Source organism: Microtus pennsylvanicus, chromosome 8, assembly GCF_037038515.1.
Source record: "Microtus pennsylvanicus isolate mMicPen1 chromosome 8, mMicPen1.hap1, whole genome shotgun sequence".
Taxonomy (NCBI): Eukaryota; Metazoa; Chordata; class Mammalia; order Rodentia; family Cricetidae; genus Microtus; species Microtus pennsylvanicus.
Window position 1 is genome coordinate 40,862,155 of NC_134586.1, and position 26,800 is coordinate 40,888,954.

The 26,800-nt window shown below is 36.8% G+C and overlaps 1 protein-coding gene and 1 pseudogene across 3 annotated transcripts in view; one reads left to right on the plus strand and one right to left on the minus strand.

Moving 5' to 3' along the window:
* The window catches only part of Cntn4 (contactin 4), a 998,986-nt gene that overhangs the window by 731,181 nt on the left and 241,005 nt on the right, over positions 1-26,800 (minus strand). For all 3 annotated transcript variants that reach the window (XM_075983304.1, XM_075983301.1, XM_075983302.1), the window contains exon 3: positions 15,157-15,212. The gene's annotated coding sequence lies outside the window, so the exon portion shown is untranslated. The remainder of the gene's footprint in view (positions 1-15,156; positions 15,213-26,800) is intronic.
* LOC142856201 (ATP synthase peripheral stalk subunit b, mitochondrial pseudogene) lies at positions 11,053-12,034 on the plus strand (annotated as a pseudogene).

The window sequence follows — 26,800 nt, forward strand, 5'->3', positions numbered from 1 at the left end:
TTATAAAATAGAGTATCATATAATAATATATCTCATAGGCAATAGGATGACAAAATAAAATAATGGTATGATTGTAGTAACACCTTGCTTGGGTGGTGAGAAATTCAAAGTATAGAGGTATTTATTAGTATGTATAAAATATGTCAATTATAGGCACTTATGATACAATAGATCTCAAAAATCAAGTCATATGTCTAAACTGTGTGCTCTTCGACTGTCATCTTTCAATTCCTCCATCTCCAGTCTCTGTCATCATTTTGATCTTAAGACTTTAGACTCCCCAAGCAAGTGAGATAATGAACCATTTGCTCCTATATATGTTCACTCCATGTTCTCTGTGTCTGTAGCTTACAATCAAATATTATTTAGTCCTTTAGTGCTAGAGATGTGACTCTTGCTCTTTCTCTAAAGAGAAAAACATTTGGGAAAGTAAATTTTACTCTCTATACACTGTATGCCAAGACATTTATAGAGCTCCTGGGAACTCAGATACAAAGAACCATTTCTAACCCTGTTTCCTCTACACTGTAATGGCAGTCTTGGCAGGGGTGGCCCCTAGGCTACATTTTACTTATAATCCTCTATGAGTTTAGTCTTTCTGGCTTACTCATTAAATGATCTCATATTCATGGGTAGAATTGTACTGTGCAGTTTGCTAGTTATGTAATAAGCAAAATTTGATCTTGAGCAATCATTGTGATGGAGAAAAAAGCAAATATAAGGACTTATCACAGACAACATTGCTTCAACATGGTACTACTCCACTGTGGAGAAATTAAGGCCATAAGTAGGGTGATTTTCATTCCAGGCTACGTAATATGCTAGGGAACTGCATTACTTAGGATGAATTAGGTTTTGCAATAACAATCCTGAATGTAATGGCTTAAAACATTAAAACTTTATGTTTCTCACGAATGCTGGTGCTACTTATTCCATTCTCATTTCTTCTCCCTATTTTTCTCCCTCCCCTCCCTCTCTTTCTCTTCCTCTTCCTCTCCTTCCTCCCTTCTTTCTTTTCTTCCTTCCTTTCTTTCCCATTTTTTGTTATTCTCCTTTTCTGCTTATGTTTCCATTGACTAATGAAATATCTAGACAGTTCCTGATTAAATTCTATTTGCAATCATCAATTAAATTTTGAGTGAGGTGTATTCATTCCTAAGAATTTCATGAACACAAAATTAGAGAAGAGACATTAAGAAGGATGTAGTGATAATTTTACAAGTGCCTTGAAGAAAGAAACACCCCCAGAATCCCATTCTATTTTCTCTTTGTTTAAGCATACTTACTGTGTTTTTATCTTATGCTCTTAAGCTGTGCTTTCAGCAATTGCCTGTCTCTTTGTTCAAATTATTATCATCAGATCTGTCTGTGTGTATCCTTTGAAAGGGAGATCCCTTTCTCTCGTGGCTGTTAAACCCTTAGTAGAAGTTTTATTTGCCCACTATTATCCTACCCACAAAGTACTGGTAAAGAAGATTTTTTCAGCATCTTGGTCCAGCTTCCAACTCATTAATGCCCTGAGTTTTCCAGCTCTTAAGGATACTGCTGGGGACATATTATGTTCTACCATTACCAGAAGAGTTGATCTTCCCATTCCCTGAGACATAGCACTCACTGTCTTTGAAGATAGCTGCAGTTATAGCTTTCTTGTAAAAATTTTATTCTCCTAGTAAGCATCTAGTTAGCTTTCCTCTTATCTCTAATCTTTTATTTCAAAGGTAGATGAAAAGGTAAAAAGAAATAGGACAAATTATTTCAGGCACAATCAGTCCTTGACTTTTGAGACAAGTTCATCCCTCACTTCAGAACAGATCTTTATAGGAAGGGTAGATTAGTTTTTCCTTGCCCAGCTCCCAGTCTTAGAGACTCATGAGCACCAACCATTTCATTCTTATTTCATTCCTCTTATTTCAGAAACAACTGTCTGCTGTTTGCCTTCTATTTCACGGCACCAGTCCCCAGGTTGAATCTTCTCAAATTTCTCAAGCTTGTTTCTGCTTGTTTGTTTCAATGTTCTCAGTTTTAATGCTGGTTCAATAGCACTCCATCTGAGATATTATTCCACTTCCCATTTACTGGGCAATATTATCCAATACTTACAGGCAAGTAAAATCAAAGCCATGCTTATGTTGGCAAGATAGGCCAACCATTCCTAATTCCAGCTCTGTACGAATGGCTAGGCAACATCAAATTTAAATTAATTTTTCCTCCTTTCCTTCCCACTATTTTAAATTACCTATTTTATAGACTCCAATTATATAATTTCCTTCTTCCCTTTCTTTCTTCCCAAACCTCCCATCCATCACTCCCTTCCTTGCTTCTTTAAACTCAGACTCCCCTTTTCATTAACTTTTGTTACATGTGTTTCTAAATACATAAGTACAATCTGCTCAGTCTGTTTTAAGTTACTTGTCTGTATGTTTTCAGGCTGACTATTTGTTACTGGATATCCAATTTCTGTGCTCTTTATGCAGGAAGAGAATTTGTCTGCCCTTAACTTCCTTTAGTTGCTTCTGTATGGTTAAAACCTTTTGGCTCTGCTCCTATCCAAGTCAGCATTTTTATAGTTGCTGTACTTCCCTAAAATTTAACGTTCCAAACACGAATTGATCACAGTCATTATCTCAAGGGATTACATCAGAGAGTATCACTTAAAAATACTCATATTATGATAGTTATCATTTTGAGGATTTTCATTAATTTTATAATATACTATCTATTTATTTTAATATTTTCTATGTTTAAAATAGAATTCAAAAATTCTGTAAAGGCTAGCCAAGTACTTTACATTTGAGTACAAGCCTGAACTATTTTGATTATATTAAAGAAGTACTTTAAAAAAGGAATTACAGTGTATTTTTTATGATCTATGGAGTATATATATTCATTCACTTCACATGATTTAGAAGGTTTAAAAAGTGTTGTTTTGTAATTTTGACAAGCTACACATATCTTAGTTGAAATGTGACAAGGTAAAAAAATGTAGCTTGCTTTCTTTTTCTGTATGTAGAAATAAGTAACATAATCTTATTTTGTCAGGGCACTTGAAACCCTTTTTTAGAGCAATCACCAAAGATTTTATGTTGTTATCACTTCTTGAGATCTATCAAGCAGCAAAAACCAACATCATTAAACTCTAGACTCAATAAGACATGATTTTTCTTTGTTGAAAAATGGTGAAATGACACATCTTTTGTAATACTAACATCAAAAAGAATTCTATGGGAAATGATCAAAATATTAAATTCCAAAATACTGAAGAGGATGTAGGATCTTTCCTAAAAGTTTGTTCTATCTAGATTTCCTTGGTTATGAGAACAGAATATATTTATTTGAGGTGCAAACTAGGGTTTCTTATGTTACAGATGGACAATTTGCTTCCAGTTTTAGGTTTTTTTTCTAACATGGCACAACAGATTGATATCAAAGCAGAGAGAAATTAAGAGATATGATATTCATTCATGCTTTTCTTCCCTTTAGTTTATAAAGGAAGATGTGTCAGAAGAGCACGGTCAATAATGCAATTTCAAAACCTTTTCTGATCCATTAGGGAGTTGATGTTCAGAATTTCTGGTTTTCAAAGCATATTGGACTTAGCTAATGTACATCAGTAAACAAGTAAAAATAAAATATGAGTCCCCAGTTGTACAGCCATGTCTTCCAAATTGGAGCATTCCCTCCTGGATGGAGGAAAGCAACTCATGCAAGTTGGAAGACTCAGGAATCTCAGAAAATTACACAATCTACAAGGCCTTGTACAGGTTATATAAGTAGCGATGATAACTGGGGAAAAGAGCATATTCTCAAGTAATACCTGCTGGCTGTAAAGGGAGCTCTGAAAATGCAGCTTTTTTGAGTTACCACATATGTTGGAGTGGTCTTTTCACTGATAGAGTTGCTTTTGAGTAATTTATGTTACTGTCAGTAACCCCTCATTCTTGTTCCCACAAGACATTCCTATAAATGTATTAGTTCTCTTAGTCACATTTGGGTAGTTTCATTGCTTTGGTCTGCCTTTGGTTCCTATCTAGAGCAAACAGACTTATGTGCTTATCTCCCCAATGAAAATTACATGACAACAGAACCAGATTTACTGATTTATTCATTTATTTAATGTGCTGAGTATCAAACCTAGGATCTCATGCATGCTGGACAAGTCTTTTAACACTGAGTTACACCCTCAGCTTCCAAAAATAGTTTTTTTTTAAATCTTTTAAATGCTTAAATTAAACAAAGCAATGAAGAAATTGACACAAGACAACTATAAATTCCAAGTCTGAGCAGTGTGTTTTAGTCTATGTCCTAGTAGGTTAAGAACATACTGGTCCTTGATATATGACTAAGAAATGGTGGTCCAGAGTATTAGCATCTAAACAGATGGAGGAGACATAACCTTAGCAGACAAGGGAAGGGAATAAGCATGACTTCCTGTATTAACACAGATACTTTTAATCCATAAAACAAACTAGGAAAGTTATAGAATAACCAAAGGAAGATGTATATTAGATTTTCATGATTTAAAGTGCCATAAGTGAAGAATCTAAAACTTTGAGGTCAAGTATGAATATATGAACATTTGATCTAATCATTAAATACCAATGAGAGGCAATAAATTAACACAAAGTAGGCTGAACACTTCAGAACTTACCTCATTAATAATAGCAAAATTATGTTTTGATTAATGTTTACAAAACACTGGAAGAACAGAAGGGGATAACTATGCATCAAATGAGCACATAACATAAAATTACAAATTGTATGTGGGGACAAACTGTTACAGAAATAGACAAATGGCATAGTAAAAGGACAGGTATCATCTGCATGAAAATAATGATCAAAGATTAATAATGAACTTAGCTAGAAATTAATTATAGAGAGAGACAAGAGAAAATAACAAATTGTTAATAAAACAGATAATGCTTTAAAGGGAAAGAAAATCTATGAACTAAACTGAAATTCTAAAACTTAGAACTTTAAAATAATGATAGATTGAAACTTAGACAAATGGAAGATTAGGGTAGATATTCATCGCTTTCACACATATTATGGTCTTCTTTTATTTTTAGGTATATGTTTGATAACTACTTGCCATCTTTGGAATCATGAATTTGCAGGTTCTTAAAAAAATTTCAACAAAGATTTCATGAGTTGATTTCAGAAAGAAGCTGTTAGATTCAATTCACAATTTCCCAATTACTCTGATTGATCAAAGATGGAATATTCTCTGATTATGACAAATGAGTAACAAACCCTAAGCAAATATAGTAGACAAAGCTGCATATCAATTTTATTGGGTAAATAGCATGGACTATAAAATAAATAAATAAATAAATAAACAAATAAATAAATCGATAAAATTCCTGTTCTGAAAGCACTTGAAATGCTTGGTAATGCAGCAAACAATACATTAAGATCAACATGAAAAGTGACATTTGTGAAGAAACAATTAAGAAATTGAAAGATCTGAGGTATTACCTATTATGCAAAATTGACATATAAAATAATAATGATCATAAAATACATAAAAGTTTGGGATAAGATAATTTTTGGTTCAAAATATATCTAATGAGATATTCCGAAAATGAAAACAGAAAAAAAAACTGTGTGAGAATGTCAATATTCATATAAGGTACAAGGATTTTCTAAAACTTAAAAAAAGAAGATGTTCTCAGAAAGAAGAGTGGAGTACCACTAGATATATATGTATATTTCAACATACCATAAAAGAAGCAGATCTCAATCTTACAGAGAAGAATCCCAAAAGCTAATGGATGGAAAGGGCAGATCATACTTAAAAACACAATTTTATCAAATAGCATGCCTCATTTTCTGTACTAACAAAGGGTAGAATATAATATATTATATTATTATAGTAATATAATAACTCATGAAATATATTGAGTAGAAAATTGGTGCCACATAGAAATTCCAAAGCTATCTTAATATTATCCAAAAATAATGGCAATGGTCACATTCAATGATAAACAGTACAGAAGGTTACATTTAATAGCATGCACTGAAATAAATAATTAATAGGTATTTTGAACAAAAACAACTGAAATTCAGCTGGGCATGGTGTCACATACCTTTAACCCAACCCTCAGGAAGCAGCAACAAGTGAATTTCTGAGGTCAAGGCCAGCCTGGTCTATGGAGTAAGTTCTAGGATAACCAGTACTACACAGAGACACCCTGCCCACCCCCCAAAAAAAAATCAAAAGAACAAAAAGCAACAAACCAACCAAACAGAAAAACCAAAAATAATGCACCCAAGAACTGAAACTCAAAGAAAGCACATTATTAAAAACAATTAAACATAATCTGGGAAATGCATAGGAAAAGCAGGCAATTAAACATTCACTAACTAGAAAAGAAAGCTGAATTAAAAAGTTATTTATTCAGTGATAACTTTTAATGTTGAGGAGCTGTGTACCTAAATATAGTGATGCTTTGTCCATGGTCTAACAAATAAAGCTTGGCTGAAGGTCAGAGTGCAAAGCTAGCCACACTAGTCAGCCATACAATCAGACAGTCGTGGCACATATCTTTAATCACAGCAGCCACACTAGTGAACCACAGAGGACAGGCAGTGGTGGTGCATGCCTTTGACACCATCACTAGAGAGGAATATAAAATGGGATGAGACAGGAACTCGCTACTTTTTCAGACTGAAGATTTCATAGAGGTAAGAGCTCTCTTTGTGGTTTGGCTACTTTGCTTTTCTGATCTTCAGCCTGAATCCCATTATCTGTCTCTGGGTTTTTATTCTTTACGCTACAGCTACAAGTTTGTAGATCATATTAGCAAACACTGTTAAAATGGTTCTATTAAGATGATATTGTGAGGAAGCCTACTGTCTTGAATAAACACAAGCTAGAGTTACCAGAAAAGAGGGAACCTCAAATAAGAAAATTCCTCCATAAAATAAGGCTATAAGGCATTTTTTTTAAATTAGTGATCAATGATAGACAGCCCAGGCCACTGTGGCCGTTATCTATCCTTCATGTACTGGGGGTTCTGGGCTTTATAAAAGAGCAGGCTGAGCAGGCATTGGAGACCTAGCCAGTAAGTAGCAGCCTCCATGGAATCTGCATCAGCGTCTGCCTCCAGCTTCCAGTCCTATTTGATTTCCTGCCCTGACTTCCTTAGGAAATGAATGGAGATATAAAAGTATAAGCAGAATAAACCTCCCCAGCTTGTTTTGGGTCATGTTGTTTATCTCAGCAATAGTTACCCCTCCAATTCTGAGACCCTCTGCTTCCCTCTATGTTGGCCCACACAAATATATACACACACTTGCACATGGACTGATATACATACACAAATAAGCAAAACAAATCTTTTTAATTTAGAATTATTGGGCAGTGGTGGCACACACCTTTTAATGTTAGCACTCTGAAGGTATAGGAAAGCAGATCTATGTGAGTTCGAGGACAGCCTGGTCTACAGAGTTCAAGGACAGGCTCCAAAGCTACACAGAGAAACCTTGTCTCAAGAAATCAAAAAAGAAAAATAATTAGAATTATTAAGAAGAAATGAGTCACACAATAACAAAAAAAAACATTAATTTATCATATTAGAAATGGTTGAAGTCCACTCATGGTAAGTTGTAAATCAAAAGTCAGGTTACTTCACCATAACTCTGTTTACCATTGCATTCTATTGACGCTTTTAAAGAGAAAATAATTGCCATTATTTTAATTTTATTTGTATGCTATCTCTTTCTTCCAAATAATATCATGCTCAACCTTCCAGGGAACTTAGCTATTTTATAAGATTGATGATGTTATGAGAAATAAAATAGCTAAGTTCCCTGGAAGGTTGAGCATGATATTATTTGGTCTAGTATACTGACTTCATGAAGATCACTGTAGAGAAAATCCATGATTCAGAGTCTCCTAATATTCTTTCAAAGCAACATAGCATCATCCTTCTTATTATCTATAAGGAAAAGTATAAAACAGAAACTTGACCAAGTAATACAATCCAACTGTTCATTTTTTGTGACTATGATTAACAATTTCTACTCATTATTTGTAATATTTTTATTTGCATCTTGGAATACATATATGCAATATAGTGCAATACAACCCTTTATGGATTTTTCATCTTTATTTCTAAAGGCAAAATATTTTTTAAAAAATATTTAAAATTTTTCCTGAAAGGAAAATTTATAAATAACAACAACAACAACAAATCCACAATGGCTCATTTCTTACCAGGGGAGTGGTGGCATACACCTTTAATCCCAGTACTCAAAAGTCAGAGGTAAATGGATTTCTGAGTTTGACACCAACTTGGTCTAGAGAGTGAGTTACAGGATAGACAGGGCCACACAGAGAAACTGTCTCTCAGAAAACAAAACAACAGCAATAACAACAACATAAAACAATAGACTAGGGAATATTGCACATTATGAGACAGTGGCTTGTTTTCTTATTGGAAGCAGCCTAAATTGCATTAGTTAGAACAAGCACAGAAACACAAGGCCATGGGGATGTGTTTTCTGAGTTTTAACATTCTCTCATGGTATGTTAACGTATCTCTCAGCACAGGTAACCTTGCCTCTACTAGGGAAGTCTCTGCCAGCTATGAAGAGAAACACAGAAGGAATACAAATTCTGCTTCTTGTTAAATATCTCTCTACTATATCAAAAGTCCCTCAGGGGCTGATTAAATTCATTAAGCGCTAACAGAAATTCTAGCCATTCTTTTCTTTCTGGCCAAGATGCCAGTAAGAGAAAAACCAACAGAGAAATAGTCGAACTGCCAAGAATCTAATGGTATAACCTAATATTTACAACCAAATAATACTAATTATAAAAGTATTCATTACAGAGGGCCTGGCACCACAGCAAGTCTTTAGCATTCATGGTTCCCAAACCTACAAAAGCACTATTGTTATTCTTATTTCATAGTTTCAGGGTAACTAAGGCTAGAATCAGCAACTGGTGAAGCATTTGAACTATGAATTCATCATTCATAAACTTTATAAGAAGCCACAGATCCTGATAATCAACAATTGGATTTGCTTTCTGGCTTTGGAGGATAGGCAGTTCAGAACACTCAGCAAGCTAGTCTTTACTGATTTGAAAGAATTTGTTGATTATATTATAGATCTTCTGCATCTTTATAGCTGAAGATAAAATTTGTCTATCTAAAATATACATTGTATATTTTCTTAAGGATATGCTGTGGAATAATGTTATTGTACACTACAAAGATTTGTGACTCATATTGGTTTAATAAAATGCCGATTGGTCATTAGCCAAGCAGGAAGTACAGGTGGTGACCAGACTAGGAAAATTCTGGAAAGAGGAAAGACAGAGAGTTAGTCACCAGCCAGCCAGAGAAGAAGCAAGATGAGAATGCCTTACTGAGAAAAGGTACCAAGCCACAAGGCTAAAGAAAGACTAGAATTATGGTTTAATTTAAGTTGTAAGACCTAGTAGTCAGAAATAGGCCAAACAGTATATAATCAATATAATCATCTATGTTTTTATTTGCTACTGAATGACTGTGGAACAATGTGGGACAGAAAATTCCATCTAAAAAGGATGCCCAACATTCAGCAATTATATCCACATAAAACCTGAGAGAATTTGGGAAGGGATTCTAGATACAGAAGAACAGAGCCAAGCATGGCTTCTTGGCAGCAGCATTTTCTTAGGTAGGCTCTGTTTGCTAGAGGAAAGCAGAAGCATGGCTTCTTTAAGAGAGGCTTCTTGACTCAGTTTTACCAGCAAAAGCCTTACAACTCTTTTAAAGGACCCTATTACCAAATACTTTAATGGTGCTTATGAGCACTCAGTGACATGCTTCTTGATAGTGGCATGGACCTAAAAACTCCACAGACTTGTGGCAATAAATGTGCCTCCTTTCTCTACCTCTGCCACAAAGCTAGACTTTCAGAGAGTTAAGAAATGGGGTGGAGCTAGCTGCCAAAGTCACAGTTTTAATCCTAATTATGCTGTTTAGCAGATTAAAGACTCATGTGCTCAGAAAAAAAAATAGAGATATAGTAAAGACAGATTCAGATGGGGAAAAATCCTCTAAATTGTTTACAGTGTTTTAAATATATACATAAGGCTTGGAAGCATAAAGAAAAAGGATAGAGAAAGTCCTTTTAAAAAAGAGAGTAGCTGGTCATGGTGGTGCACACCTTTAATCCTAGCACTTGGGAGGCAGAGGCTGGAGGATCTTTGAGAGTTCAAGGCCAGTCTAGTCTTCTTGAATTTTGCATGCAAATGGATGGAAATAGAAAACACTATCCTGAGTGAGGTAAGCCAGACCCAAAAAGAGAAACATGGGATGTACTCACTCATATTTGGTTTCTAGCCATAAAAAAAGTACATTGAGCCTACAATTAGTGATCCTAGAGAAGCTAAATAAGAAGGAGAATCCAAAGAAAAACATATAGGCATCCTCCTGAATATTAACCTTCATCGGGCGATAGAAGGAGACAGAGACAGAGACCCACATTGGAGCACAGGACAGAAATCTCAAGGTCAAAATCAGGAGCAGAAGGAGAGAGAGCACGAGCAAGGAACTCAGCACTGCGAGGGGTGCACCCACACACTGAGACAATGGGGATGTTCTTTTGGGAACTCACCAAGGCCAGCTGGCCTGAGTCTGAAAAAGCCTAGGATAAAACCGGACTCGCTGAACATAGTGGACAATGAGGACTACTGAGAACTCAAGAACAATGGCAATGGGTTTTTGATCCTACTGCACATACTGGCTTTGTGGGAGCCTAGGCAGTTTGGATGCTCACCTTACTAGACCTGGAAGGAGGTGGGTGGGCCTTGGACTTCCCACAGGGCAGGGAACCCTGATTGCTCTTTGGGCTGACGAGGGAGGGGAACTTGATCTGGGGAGGGGGAGGGAATGGGAGGCGGTGGCGGGGAAGAGACAGAAATCTTTAATAAATAAATAAAAAAAATTAGATCCAGTACAGCCAAATATACACAGAGAAACATTGTCTCAAATAAAACCCCAAAAATTAAAAATAAAAATAACAGAAATAGAGTTTAAAAAGCCATGTAAAGGTCACAGGGACGTAAAGTCCGCTGCCTGGACCTTTGCAGACCATGCTGTCCCGGGTGATACTTTCTGCCACCGCAGCAGCAGCCCCGTGTCTGAAGAACGCCGTTGTCCTGGGACCAGGGGTAGCACAGGCGACAAGGGTCTTTCACACAGGACAGCCACGTCTTGCCCCTGTACCAACTCTTCCTGAATATAGAGGAAAAGTACGTCTTGGGCTGATTCCTGAAGAATTTTTCCAGTTCCTTTACCCTAAAACTGGTGTAACAGGACCCTACGTGCTTGGAACTGGGCTTAGCTTGTATTTTCTGTCCAAAGAAATATATGTGACTACCTCAGAGACCTTCTCTACCATAACAGTAGTAGGGTTGATTGTCTATATGATTAAGAAATACGGTGCTTCTATTGGAGAATTTCTTGATAAACTTAATGAGGAAAAAATTGCTCAACTAGAAGAAGTAAAGCAAGCAACCATCAAACAAATCCAGGATGCAATTGACATGGAGAAGGCACAGCAGGCACTGGTTCAGAAGCGCCACTACCTATTCGATGTTCAGAGGAATAATATTGCCTTGGCCTTGGAAGTCACCTACCGGGGACGGCTCCATAGAGCATATAAGGAGGTAAAAAATCGCCTGGACTACCATATTTCTGTACAGAATATGATGCATCGCAAGGAGCAAGAGCACATGATAGACTGGGTGGAAAAGCAAGTGGTGCAGAGCATTTCTGCACAGCAGGAAAAGGAGACCATTGCCAAGTGCATATCAGATCTAAAGCTGCTTGCTAAGAAGGCTCAAGCTCAGCCAGTTATGTGAATGGAGCTATCTCAGTTGAGATGGCCAGAGAGAAACGGGAAGTAGTCTGTGTGAAGAACTCTTTCTGTATTGCTGTCTATTGAAATCACAGTGTACCTTTCCTGAGAAACGATCGAGATTCATTTATTTAGTGACTTAACCCTATTGGCCAGTCAGGTATTTCTGATCCTTGTTGTGTATCTGGAGTTTACTGAAGACCACTTTTGAGTAAGTAACTTGCAGTAACTTGCTGCCTGACTAAAATTACCAAGTTATAGTTTAAACCTGTAATTAGTTATACCATCTTGCAATAAAATGACATTTAAAACAGAAAAAAAAAGCCATGTAAAGACGGAAAATAAACATAGAATCTGGATACTATATGGTATTGTATTTTCTTTAGTTGTTTGACTGCTGAGGAAAGAGCAACAGCTGCTAAAAGACATTTGATTATAAATTTTTAGGGATTAATCCAACCTATATATTTTGAAAATGCCTTGACTTCAAAATTTAAGTCAATATATATGTTACTTAGGAGAAAAGGTTTTGCTTTTGTTTCCATAGGAAATGTGAGGTTGTGGATTTATTCTGGGTTAAGAAAAATAAGGTTTGATCAAGGAAAACCCCTTGAAAAATATGCAAAAGGACTAGATGTCCAAGATCATCCAACATTTTAGAAAACCTCTTTTACAGTTTCCTCTGAGTTCTACATTCAGAACAGCTTCAACACTGCTGATTGAGATGATTCAAACTCACTGAATACTCCAGTCAGGATTTGACCATAATCCTAAATTATTTTTGGGTCCTAATAAGATTATCAATGCCTCCAATAAGCATGTAATAGAATAGAAAACTACACCCACATTCCCAAAAATGTGGTTATGGATGTTTATTCAATGTGTTGGTTAAAAGTTGTTATGGATAATGGTCAGGAAAAAAAGCTAAACAAAGGAGATTATATTCAGGGTCCTGTTTTGAAAAGAAAATAAAGGGAAAATTCTGAGGAATAATGTTCTCATACACTGTAAAGATTTGTCACTCATATTGGCTTAATAAAATGCTGATTGGCCAGTAGCCAGGCACGAAGTAGAGGTAGGGTGACTAGACTAGAATTCTGAAAAGAAGAAAGAGAGAGAGTCAGTCACCAGTCAGTGAAGAGGAAGCAAGATACAAGTGCCTTACTGAGAAAAGGTACCAAGCCACATGGCTAAACATAGACCAGGTTTTTAGGTTAATTTAAAATTTAAGACCTAGTTAGTAATAAGCCTGAGTAATAGGCCAAATGGTATGTAATTAATATCAAGTCTCTGTGTGTCTGTTTGGAACTGAATTGCTGTGGGACCAGGCAGGACAAAAATTTTGTCTACACTGATATAGTTCGTATACCACAAAATTCACTCTTCAGGAACATTTCAGTGTCTTTAAATGTCCCTACCAGGTTGTGTAATCATTACTACTACCTAATTCAGAATATTTTCATCAGTACCAAACAGAAACCTTGCCATAATGAAAGGCTGGGGCTTTCTCAGTCCCCTGTTTCTAAAAACTATTAAATAACTGTCTTTATATTGCTTACTTCTCCGTACATTTACTATAAATGAAGCCATATATTAACTGATTTTTCAATAAGGCTTTTTATTTACAATATATTCAAAGTATACCTACCTATTCTGTAACATAGTTAGCAGTTTATTTCATATTGCATTTTGATTGTTGATGTAGCTTTATAAAAGGTGAACTTATCTATAGTGTTCCAGAGAGGAACATTACAAGCTGCCTCTGTTTTTCTAGGTATATAAGCCTGCCTACATTTGTAATATTGCTGAGCCAAGCTGTCATGACAGAAACAATATTTCCATCTTAAGTTTTTAAGATGGAAAACTGGTGTCAGAGCAGATAGCTGAGGTTATCTTCTCAAATACTGGAGCAAGGATTTAAGTTCACCTCTGTGAACAGAAAACAACAATGAATTTGCACACCGCTGATGGATATTACAGTGAGGCAGACGCCATGCCGCTCCTATCCGGGGCAGATGTAATGAAGCTCCAGCCCAAGATGGACGTACACTAGAATCCTTTCTGGTAAGCCACCACTTCGTGATGCTATACAGATTATCAAAAATGGGTTAGCAAGATGTGAAAGTTAGCCAGTAAGGGGCTAGAAATAATGGGCCAAGCAGTGTTTAAATGAATACAATTTGTGTGTTGTTATCTCGGGTAAAGCTAACCATGCAGGAGCCGGGCAGGATGAAAAACAGGCCAGCCCACAGCTCCTTCTACATTACAGGGAGAACTAAATGGTCTATTTGACCACTGCATCTCAGATCTTTGTTTCACCAGTGACACTTACAAACTGTTATGAATCCATATTCCATCTGTCTGTCTATCTGTGCATAGTGAGAATGCTGAGTTTGAGTGCTAGGTGAGAACATAGAGAGAGCAAAAGTAAAAACTAGGTGATGGGAAGGCAGACAAATGGAGCACTCTTGACAGTGACTCAGTCTTGCTCTCTTGGATTACATGTCAAGAACAAAGCCATTCTGATTTGTTTTAAGATAAGTTGGGCAATACTCCTTAATATGAGACACCCTTTTCTGAATGTTGCTTAAACAATTCAACTTTTCCTTTTTTTAAAAAATTATAAATTTAAAACATACAATTTTGCATCAAGAAATTGGTCTGGACTGTGCCAATGTCAAACAATTCTGCAATCGCCAGAGGCTAAGAAAAGGAAGGGCTCCTAAGGGTCTTTGTAGGCAGCATGATATAACAGGCACTTTAGTTTGAACCTGTAACGTGTAGAACTACAGGTTTTTTGGTTCCTCCTTACATCACCTTGATGAACAGAAGATATTTTGCTTGTTTTGGGTATGCTTTTCATCAAAAAAATAAAATACAAGCACTGTTAACACTGAGTCTATTTATATTTTATCACGTAAGATACAACCTTCCAGACATACATGTTTCTGGGACTTAATATTTGTCTTGTAAAACTAGTGGCAAAACAATTTTACTATATTCCAAATAATTTTCTACAATGTACAATTCTAGTGTTTTTGAACTGTCAAAGTAATCTGACAACCACAACGTCTACCTCAAATATCTTCTCCAGAGGGATGGGAATGGTCTCTGTTGCACTATTCCCACATTAATTTATGTAACTTCACTAACTTAATTAACTATAGCATTTAGAAAAGCAAGTAAAAGAAGCTCATAGCATCTCTTGGAAATGGCTTGGTCTCTATGTTTCCATAGAAACTAAGGATACTAAGCAAGAAGAAGTACAGATAAGGAAACCTTCCCTTGTGGGGAGCTTACCTTTCAGGGCAACTCTGAGAGCCACATGCTGTGGAGTTACTATGTGTCAATAATCCCTGCAATAAAAAGAGAATGTAAAGTTAATACTGTTCAAAATAGGCTGTACATAGTTCATGTTTATTATTTATATTATCTCCATCTAAAATTAAATTAGGAGGAAATGAAAATTAGATACAGTTGTTTTGCACTTAGAGACTTCATCCTCTGCTGTGTCTTAGTAACCCAATATCTTGACCTGTCAGTTCAGCATTCTTTGTGTCAGTTGAGTGGTGTTTAAAGTTGGTAATATTTTCTATTTTGTGCTATTTGGAGCCAATGAAATAGATACAGATAATGTGCAAGAAAGAGCATTCGACAACTTTAAAAATATTAGAACTCAAGTACTAAGCTGTGTCTTGTCTGGCATTTTGTTTGTTTTCGGTAAATGTGTAAGTGAAATATGGAGATAAAAAACCTCAAAAAAGTCACTCTTCATTAATTAAGGCACGTCTTATCTCAAAATCTTTAAGTTAAACTTCAATTGTGAAAGGAGGTTTACCATAGATCATTACATTCATGAAGAACTCCCTTTATACTTACCTCCAAAAAATCTACATCTTTATATACACCCTAATCTATCTTCTAGCCAAAACACTTCGTTTCTAAGTAAAGTGATTATGCTGTCTGTTTCATTCACTGTAATTGATATTAAACACATGTCTACACATAATATGTATATTATATATATATATGCATATATATGTAATAGTATTTTTTATTAAGAGAGGGTGTAGCCACTCAAAAATACCTTCAGATGTATAAAGGTTAAGGAGAAAACTCTCTGCTATTATTAAGTCCAATAGACTTGATAATAGTAAATCGAGCAAACCTATTCTTGTATATGACTTCTTCTAGAACTAGATAAGCTTTTGATACTGGTAACCAGCTGTAGAATCAGCAGCATTTATAGAGTATAACATAGAAAGGAACATAATACCTACAGGCTAGTCATTCAACCAATCAGATGACTTCAGTTTAACTAGTTATCTTACAATTTAGCTAATTTGCCCTGCAGCCTCAAGCAATCTTCAGTGAAACAACATTGATTATGTGGGGGGGGGGGGGGCGCGTCGCAGTGGTGGATTTATCATAGGTCCTCCATTCCAATCTGTGTCCCTGTACAAAATATTACTTAACCCAACTGTATACTGACATATTTAAGTATATTATAATTAATTGAGATAAAAAACAATGCATTTTAAATTGACTATAAATATGTCATCAATTAAATGGATAGTTTCACCTACTAGTTTGTAATATAATTTATTTCTGAACTTAACACTTTTCTAAAAAAATAAGGATCAGAACCTTGCTCCTGATACTTTTAATACATGCAGAGTGTAACATTTTCCCTATTCTTTTCTACAGATTTCAATTTATAACATTACACATATGATTATACCACATATAACAAAATGTTACTTATGGAATAGGAAAAAAATCTACTATATTCAAGTTAGCTGAATCACAAGTACATTGCCATCTGTTATATTTCAATATGGTCAGTCACCAGCTGTATGAGTTGTCTACAAATATTCATTATTTAATTGAAATTTGATTTAATCTTCTTACATTAAGGATAGCCTCTAATATGGCCCTAAAGCTTCACGTTGTTTACAGCTTCAGAACCATTTCAACTATTGGAACTGTGAACCAATAACAGAAGTATCAGTTATAATCTCAAAATCCCTACACACATTGGCCAAAATTATTTTAAGTATTACTAAAGACATCACATTTACATATGTACATGTACCTATTTACACATATATATATACATGTATATTTATAGAAACAAAAACAAAGTGGGGAATAAATTTATCCTATCTGATAAAAATAAATACTTAAAAAGTTGAAGTATGTTTATATTAAAATATTCTTTTTAAACATACAGATTCTTGGATAAGTTATTAGCATGATATAGTAATTCAGTTATTTATTAACCATGAGATCTTTCACAATTCTTTAGTGATAAAACCCCTAATTTTATCTATGCATGAGACAGAGTTACATAATAACCCCGGAGGAATTAATTCTGTGTTGTAGAAGGTGCACAGCTGCTAGAACAGCTGCCTTCCATGGAGAAGCCCTAGGGTTGAGGCAGAAATATTTAAGTCTAGCATAGTAGTGCATGTCTCTAATACAGGCTTTTTGGAGGGGAAAATAAGAGGGTGAGAAGTTCAAGATCATCTTTAGCTATAATTATCTGAGGCCAGATTGGGAAACATAAGACCCTAATTTAAAACAAAGCAACAACAAAGCAGGACTATTTTAATTCTCAGTTCAATCATTAAGCAGGACCAGTCAAGTTAGGCATGCAGTGAACACTAGTCTATTAGCCACTAGAAATGGTGGTCACGTAGGCAACCATTTATTCATAGCATTATGAATGAGAAACTTCACCTACAAAATGCAAAGTGAGGACAACCTTAGAGAACCTGGTTTAAAATACTTGCCTATCATATATTAGATATCATAGGACCCCTCTAAAGTTTGCTATTTGAAGTATTCTCCAGGCCATGGTAACTCACCTATGTCCTGGGTGGCTTCACACACAAGAGAAAAACCTTATGGAATTAGCTTACTGTTATGCCTGAAAACTTGAGTTTCATCATCTGGGATGCACACTGACAATGGAGAGAACTCACTTTTATAGGTTTCCTTCTAGCTTCCATTTGTATTTTGTAGTACACACAAACACAGACATACACACAGGTAGGATACACGAGATCACAAGAGAAGGATGAACGTAATTAAAAAAAACTTTGAAAAAAAGAAAAGGTGAGAAGAATGATTTGAGATTGATCTCATGAAGGCCTGCATCTGTATCAGGGAAAGACCTTTCCCCTACAATGTATGTTTCATTTTAATTGGCTACAGCTAACTAATATGAATTTCACACTAATTCAATATGATTCTTTTACAGAATCTGAATGGGAACACTGAGGGCGTGGGGTATATCAGGTAGGAATTCTTGACATACAAAGCTATGTTGTTGAGAATATGAGAGAAAGAGGACCCTAGAGAATACTAGAGATGAAATACATCATATAATTACTTCTGAGCCCACGAGAAATGAGGCTTTGTAATTAGGGTGTGAGCAATTTGAGGAGCAGCCATATCACCTGCTTTGTAAAGCCAAGAATATTTAAGGTCAGGTGTTTTGTAGCTTCCTGTTATTAGGTGGCTATCATTTTGCTTGCCATGCGGTTTCTCTAGCACTTCTTATTAGCAAGTTCAAAGCTTTATACGACACAAGTGAATGCCAGAAGATAAGGAAGAGATCCCTGGTTTGTGCCTAAAGATAATGATAATATGGAAAAGTAATAACCAGAAATCAGCTAAAAAAAATCCTCCACAAAGCTAATGTGTGTGTGTGTGTGTGTGTGTGTGTGTGTGTGAGAGAGAGAGAGAGAGAGAGAGAGAGAGAGAGAGAGAGAGAGAGAGAATCATCTTTCCTGAGAGGGAGTGTTCATATACCAGTTCTCCTAGGTGAACAACATTAGCTCTAGCCAGCTATAAGCTAATAGCTCTCATATTTATTTTCTTTTCCTGCTATGAGTTTGCATGTTCATGTGTGAGGTCTGCATGTATGAGAATGTACAGGTATTCATGTGTGTGCTTGATTGGAAGCCAGAGGACAACCCCAGGACTCATTTTTCTGGTTCCATTTATATATTTCTTCCTTCCTTTCTTCCTCCCTCCCTCCCTCCCTCCCTTCCCCCTCTCTTTCTTTCCTTTCTTTCTTTTCTTTCTTTCTTTCTTTCTTTCTTTCTTTCTTTCTTTCTTTCTTTCTTTCTTTCTTCTAAGATGGAGTTTCGTATTGGCCTTGAACTTTCCAAGTAATTAAACCCACTTGCCAGTGGGTCCCAATAATCAGCTTGCTTGTGGGTCCACCATGCACTGTCTATTTTACATTGCATCTGGAGACTAAAATTAGGTTTCTGTATTTGCAATGAAAGGAGTTTACTGACTGAGCCATCTCTCCAGAAACCTTGCTTTCATTTTGTAATTCAGAGGATACTTACTAATAAAAAAAAAACAGAATTCTTTGATGTCATAAGGTTTGCTGTCAAAACGAAACTACGAAACTACTAACGTGCCAAACTATCTATCAAAGCAAAAAAAAAAAAAAAAAAAAGAAATCTTCAAAGGTAGCTAAACTGTAAAGGAGTACTTTTTCGAAAAATTCTTCTACTGAAATCCTAGCATTTCAGGACCATAATGTGTTTTATACTTTTCAGACACTTGCTTAATTTGGTATATGTTCCTGCCACAGTGTTCACCATTGTCACCAACCCCTACTTTTTATAATGGGGAAGTATGGATCTTGTCGTCCCATTTATTGGTTTGAAGTAATACAACCAGGCATTAGACAGGTGCTCCTTAAGTGTACTGGGGGCATTAATGGCTCCAACTCACAACTGGAGACAAAGGAATATGTTTTAAGAATGAGTTCGACTTCTTCAGTGTGTTTTTGTATGTTCTGAGGACATTTTCTACGATGCTAAAATAGGTGCTGAGAAGTCTCTCACTAACAACCAAGAATTGATTATTTAGGCCTCATTGTAAAAAACATTGAATAGCTTATTCACATTAGAAAGAGTGATTTAAATATAACTTTCCAACTCACAAGTGCCAGCACGGCCAGAGCTGAAACAGGAAAGATACACACCTTTGTAAATTTTTTGAGACACAGAACAGAATTTCATTATATATATATATATATATATATATATATATATATATATATATATATATATATCTGGAGAAAGGAATTGCATTTGTTATACTGGATTGGCCAATTGCAAATGGAGGAGAAGAAAGAGTTGATATCCCTTCATATTCATTAAGCACCGATTTCTTAGGCTTAAAAGTAGCTTCATACTGACATTTCTACTGTTATGAAATTCAGGAAAGACAGAGACATTCAGGTGGAGTGAAGTACTCAGTTCACAGTATACAAATAAATCCTAGCTTTACCAGTTAGCACTAAAATTAGAGAAAATGTATCATTTTCCAGCTTCATGTCCATACTGTAACCTGTTAACTTTTAAGTGATTGAACTTCAGTTATAATTATTTTTTTAACCACAAACAGAAACAGACATCTGGAAAAATGTGTTTGGGACAAGGCTCAGTTGGCCAAGTGCTTTCCTTTCTTACATGAAACCTAGGGTTTGACCCTCCACACTGCATAAGCAGAACTCAATGGCACATACCCATAATACCAATACATGAGAGAAAGACACAAGAGAAAAAGAAGTTTAATGGTATTCTCAACTAAATAGCAAATTGGAGGCCATTCTGCAAAATAAGACTCAAAACCAAAATAAAGCAAACAAATAAAAACAAGCCTAATCAAACAAAAACAGACAGGAAATAGATGAGAGGTAAACAATTGAATTGATTAATGAATCTCCTTTGAGAATGACTGAATAGGCTTTGCATATAGATGTCAGCATAAATGCACCAGTCAGTTACATCATATCATAAAACCCTCCATAATCCCCCAAATAACTACAGAACCTCACAGCTAGAACAAAAAGAAGTAACAACTGGCAAGGCTGAGTCAGAATGGATGATGTTATTCTAAGGAGGGAAATATCCAGATCCAGACCCCTTCCAAATGGCTCAGAAGCAAAACATATGCTGGCTGTTTATTCAGACCCAAAGCAGCCCTTCTCAGGTGACAGGTAACAAGATGAAAGTAATTCCAAAGGACATGTTCAAAGACCAGATCTCTAATGGATTTAGTTTGCAAAGACAGCAAGTAAGACTGCTCTCTCTCTCTCTCTCTCTCTCTCTCTCTCTCTCTCTCTCTCTCTCTCTCTCTCTCTCTCTCAGTGGGGTCAGACACACACTTACTTGACAATGTAAGAAAATAATATCAACATCAGATGCAAATCTCCTGTACTTGTGCCTAATTCCCCTATATAGTATGTCTTTAGACACAGAGTAGAATGAGTGTTGAAGACATATTTGAATCTAAGCTTCAGTAGGAATTGCTTCATGAATACAACCAATTTGTATAATCTCTTACAATCTCAGTTTCTTTAAGTGCCAAAGGGACCAAGATTAACAACCTTGAAGGCTCCTTGTGAAGACATTTGGGAGAAGATATGCAAACACTATGGCCTGAGCAAGTGTTTAATAAATGATACTATTGTTATTAATATAACTGGAGCATGAATGGGCAGAATGAAGGAGAAAAATAAAATGTTGCCATTCAATATCCATTCATACTCTAAAAGGGCATTTTATTTAAAGGTCTTCTCCTGTGTTGCCCTCTTTTGCTTAGGTTATTGATGGCATTTTCTACCACTGAATCAGCAGGCTTTTCACACGGGTATTTACTTCCTTCACAGGTAGTTAAAATCCAACCTGAATTCTCCCTGGGAGGTAAAGGTCATGCAGACATTAAATTATCCATGTGCATTTCTGGAATTTCTATTAGCTTTGCTTGATATAATTCACCATTAACATCAGAGTTATTAAACTAATACTAAGCAAGAGATTATATTTCAATTCATTTTTAGTGGGAAGTGGAATGGATTTCTAATCATGCTGTTTAGCTACAAGCAAACAAATGGTGACTTGATTATTTTACCATATCACAATGAATAATATCAACCACAGAGATCACTAATAGGGTCCCCCCCACACACACACACACTCAAAGTAAACACTACAATGAGCGGCATGACCAGCTTTCCAGTTATTAAGAGATAATCACATCCTTGGGACTTTCACTAGGCACAATAAGTGGCACCATTATACTTTGGTTATATCCTGATAACAGGAGTCCCTGCAGTTTCCACAAAGTGAAAAAAAATTACCTTAGGGGAAATGTCTTATTTATTTTGTTGAATCATAAAGTTGACAATTTTAACTAACAAGTAGAGACTTTCCCTGAGATGACAGGTACAGCATTCCTTCAAAGGATACTCAGGCACCATCACCTTCGAGAGTAAGGCTTGAATAACCATTTAATGAGGACTAATTGTTGCGATATTTACTATGAGTAAATAGGACTGGGTAATAGATAAGGGTCCAGAGATCAGTGAATCTACTTAAGAGACGGAGGGAACTGAGAATGGCATTGGAATGGATCATCACTTGTAAAGACAGAAACTTGAGATTCTGAGCCTGACTGGTTGTTCTGATGCCTTATTTTCAGGCCAGTTCATCTAAGAGACCAAGACAGATGCAACAGTCTGAATATGGTTCAGGACATCCAAGCAGGACTATCTGAACAGTTGATGGTAGAACATGGATTTCAATTCAAAGACCAGGAAAAATAAACAGTCGTGAAATTTGGACGCTGCATTTATGGGAAATAAAAAGTCATGGGCACAAGAAATGCATTTTACTTGAGGGTATTATTTGCTAGAAAACTGTCTTGCCTCAAATTACGTATAACACTGGCATTTTCTAATATCTCTAACACAGAAAAAAAAAGACAAAAATTAGGCTTCTTGTTTTTGTAATTGAGAGAATTTGCAAATAAAAAGTTTGTTGCTGTGGAAACCAAAGAAAACACTGAATTTGAAAGCACTCTGTGAGTAAAAAATACCCCACATCTGTGAAACATCAAAGCAGAAGTCAGCTCAAGTCCTGAACATTCCTGCACATAATTTCCTTAAATATTACACACACACACACACACACACACACACACACACACCCTAAAACAAAAAACAAGAACAAGAATCTGGGACTATTTGAAACATATTTTGTGGAATTGATATGTATAAAGCTGTGTTTGTTGATATGCACCTTTAATACTTTAACCCAGTCACCTGGGAAGTAGAACAAGATGATGGTAAAATAGAAGACAACTAGAGAAAGAGACAGAGACAGATGATAGACAAAGAGAAACAAAGAAACAGACAGAAACAGAGGAAGATATACCCACCAGTCCGTTCAATGATCTCTAGACATCTCAAACAATAAATTCATAGTCTACTTCTGGGCAAAGGAACAATACTGACTGGGAAGGCAACTGTGGAATTATAGGTCCTGGTCTCACTAGTATTTTATGTGATAAATATTTTTCTTTTGGTGAATTCCTAACACCAAAGTAATAGTTTCTAAGCACTAAGGTAGCAAACTCTTCTACAGTTATCCATAACATTTTTTTTATTTGGTGGGATTACTCCTAAAACCTGGAAATGGGGCATGGATATGCAATTCTTAGGTTCTGTGAGAGACCTGGCTACATAATCTCTAAGAGAAAACTATTTTGGATAATAAATATCATACTTTGATATTCGTGGACCTTTTCTTGGCATTGTGGGTTATAAGTTACTATTCTCAAAACATCTAGGCTTCAAAGGTGAAGAGAACTATCAATGAAATTTTAGTTTTTACAATAGGAGATAAAAATTGCACTCCTCTAAATTAACAATCATCAACTGGAGGTGAGTTTTCAGCAATGTTAAAATACTTTTGAGCAATATTATTTGGGCATTTAGGTTTTATCACGTCTTGAATTTCCATTACAAAACTATCAGGTTTGGCTAAACACAACTCTGCCTTTCCCACTGGGAAACCATACAGGAAATGTCAATTTGTTGGCAATGTGTAATACCAGAAAATGAAAATTTCCAGGTTTCACCATTATCAACAAAAACTTGGCAGAGTTAGAATGGCAGCCTGTCACTCTGTGATTCTGAGTCATCTATTATGCTAATTTCTAACATTCTACAACTGCTTGATATGTCAAGTCATGTGATGTAATATGAATTATATTGGACATTTAAAATTTGATATTTCCTATAAGCGCTTGTCATTTGACAGCTGTGTTGTTGATGTAGGGGAAGAATACTCTACCCACACTTCTACACAGAATGGAGGATCAGCAGAATGTGTAGTATCAGATTGTTGGAGACTGTGGATCCCCAGACCCCGAATTTCCTGTAAACAACTTGCTTACAGCTGCTCTGAGCAAAACAACTTGTTTTCCTGTGTTTGCAGCTGCTCTGAGCACTAGACCCTGTTGACAGGGGAGTTGTTTCTGCTGAGGCCTGTAGCAGAAAGATCCCAAGAGCTGGAGCATGGCTATCAGTTAAGGATCCCTATATAAGCGTCCCTGGAACACAATAAACTTGGCATTCTTGTATCACAGATGACCGTGTCCCAGTCTGTCTCTCTGCCTCTGTCTGTGTTTATGTGTTTTAAATTCCCCGCCTAATTCCCGTAGCATGTAGCCAGTAGAGATGGAAGGGAACCTGTGTAGTTTTAGAGGTGGAAGACCTCAGTGAGATAAGGAATTTGGGAGAGTTGGAAGATCCCCAGGTTGTCCAGCTGCAGGCGACTGAGAGATAGATGAGGAGGGTAGATTGAAGATGGCTGTGAGTAATTCTGTTCATGTATTGACCGGTCAATTGATGGTTCTTTTTTTTATAGTTATATATATTTTATTGAGAAAAGGGAAAAAAAACAAGTTTCCGCCTCCTCCCATCCTCCCATTTCCCTCCCCCTTCTCCCACCCTTCTCCCCCTCCCTCCACTCCTCTCCCCCTCCCTCTCCAGTCCAAAGAGCAGTCAGGGTTCCCTGCTCTGTGGTACGTCCTAGGTCCTCCCCCCTCCGTCCATATCTAGGAAGGTGAACATCCAAACTGGCTAGGCTCCCACAAAGCCAGCACATTAAGTAGGATCAAAACCCCGTGCCATTGTCCTTGGCTTCTCGTCAGCCCTCATTGTTTGCCATGTTCAGAGAGTCCGGTTTTATCCAATTGATGGTTCTTTTAGAGAAGCAGGACACCTGACTTAAACAAAGTTTTCTTTTTTAAGTAATATATACAAAAAGTAATATATACACAGAAGACACATTTTATTGTATGGGCTGCAAAGATAAACCAGCATAAAGGTATCTTGACTTTGGGGTTTGAATCTAGGGATTTGTTGTGGACCAGGAACCCCCCCACACACACACACAAGCCTCACCGTGAATACTCCCAGAGATACATTGTCCAGCTTGGAAGCCTGTCTGCCATTGTGGGCCCAAGGAGCAGAGGGAGCTCACGCCCCTTCTGTGATTCCCTAACACAAGCCTGATTCCTGGAGGTGCTGCTTGCAGAGAGACCCAAAAGGTGGCAGCAGCGGTGGGGAGACATGGTGACTGGGCCCAGTAGGTGCCTGGCATGGTGGAGCCAGGGCAGCGGTGCCAGGAGCATTGGTAACCACGGTGGCAAGTGCAGAAGCTGTGGCAGGCCAAAGCTGCTCAAACCCTGCTGGGGCTGTAGGTCCAGGTGCAGCTGAGAAGGCAGCAGTTCCTGGTTCTGCTTGTCCAAGAGTTAGTGACACAAGAGGAGCCCAGGAGTTTGCAGTGAGCAGCAGGCTTTTCTGCAGGATTTGCTGAGCCAGAGGCAGGAGGATGGCTGCTGCTGAGCAGCTGGTGCTGAGCTGTCCCAGCCACGAGAGACTTTGGACAGTGACGATGTTTGCTAGGGCATTTTTCCAACTTATTGCCATCATATTTGTGCCACCCCCAGATCAGTTAAGAGCATTGGTCTAATTATATACAAAATGGGGATATGCTGGGGACTGTAGACCTCAGAGCCTGAATTTTCTGTAAAAAACTTGATTGTAGCTGCTCTGAGCAAAACAGCTTGTTTCCCTGTGTTTGCAGCTGCTCTGAGCATAAGACCTTGATGTCAGGGAAGTGGGTTCTGATAAGTCCTGCATCTGAAAGATCCCGAGAGCTGGGGCATGGCTATCAGTTAAGGATCCCTGTATAAGCATCCCTGGAGCACAATAAACTTTGCAATCTTGTATCAAGAATCACCTTGATAAAATATACCCGTGTCTCTGCCTGTCTTTGTGCTTGTGTTTTAAGTCTCCAGCTTAGTTCCTGGCTCAAATGTTGTCCCATAGTGCAGGCGCTACATCAGAGTATAGAAATTTCCATCAGTCTGATTTCCTACATTCTAAGAACTACAAAAAGGGAAAGAGGTTCATCACACAATCTCAATTTCAAAACAAACAGTTCCATTTTCTAGTTGAGTAACCTTAGGCAAATTACTTGCTTTGTTTTAGTTTATAATTTATTAAAAATAAAACTGAACCTATTCTCCTCTGAGATAGCATGATTTTAGTAAAAAAAATAATGCATACTTGATCATCCTACTATTTCTGGCATACAGCTTCTAAAACCTCTGCACTCTCCAAAGTGGTAAGAGACATTTATGTACTAAAGAGATACCTGAAATCACAAGCATCCTGATGTCTCAGAATGGGGACTGGCTGCCAAGGAAACAGCCAAGAAATAAGACTGCTTCTTGACCTCTGCAAACGAGAAGGGCTAAAGATTGAGTTAATCATCAATGGCCACATATTTAATCTCTCATGTCTGTGAAAAAAAACTCAATGAAAATAAGGGCTTACTGAGTCTATCCTACTTAAGAGAAGTGGTGCCTGGAGGATGGTCCAGGAGGGAAAAGGATGATCCCTTTGCTTTCACTGCTCTTGCCCATGTCCTTTCCATCTAGCTGTTCATAGGTTCTTTTAGTGGCATCTTTTCTAATCAACCAGTAATCAATAAGTAGATGGTGTTCCTGAATTTTATGAGCTAGTTATCAAGTAATTTAATACTAGAAAGGC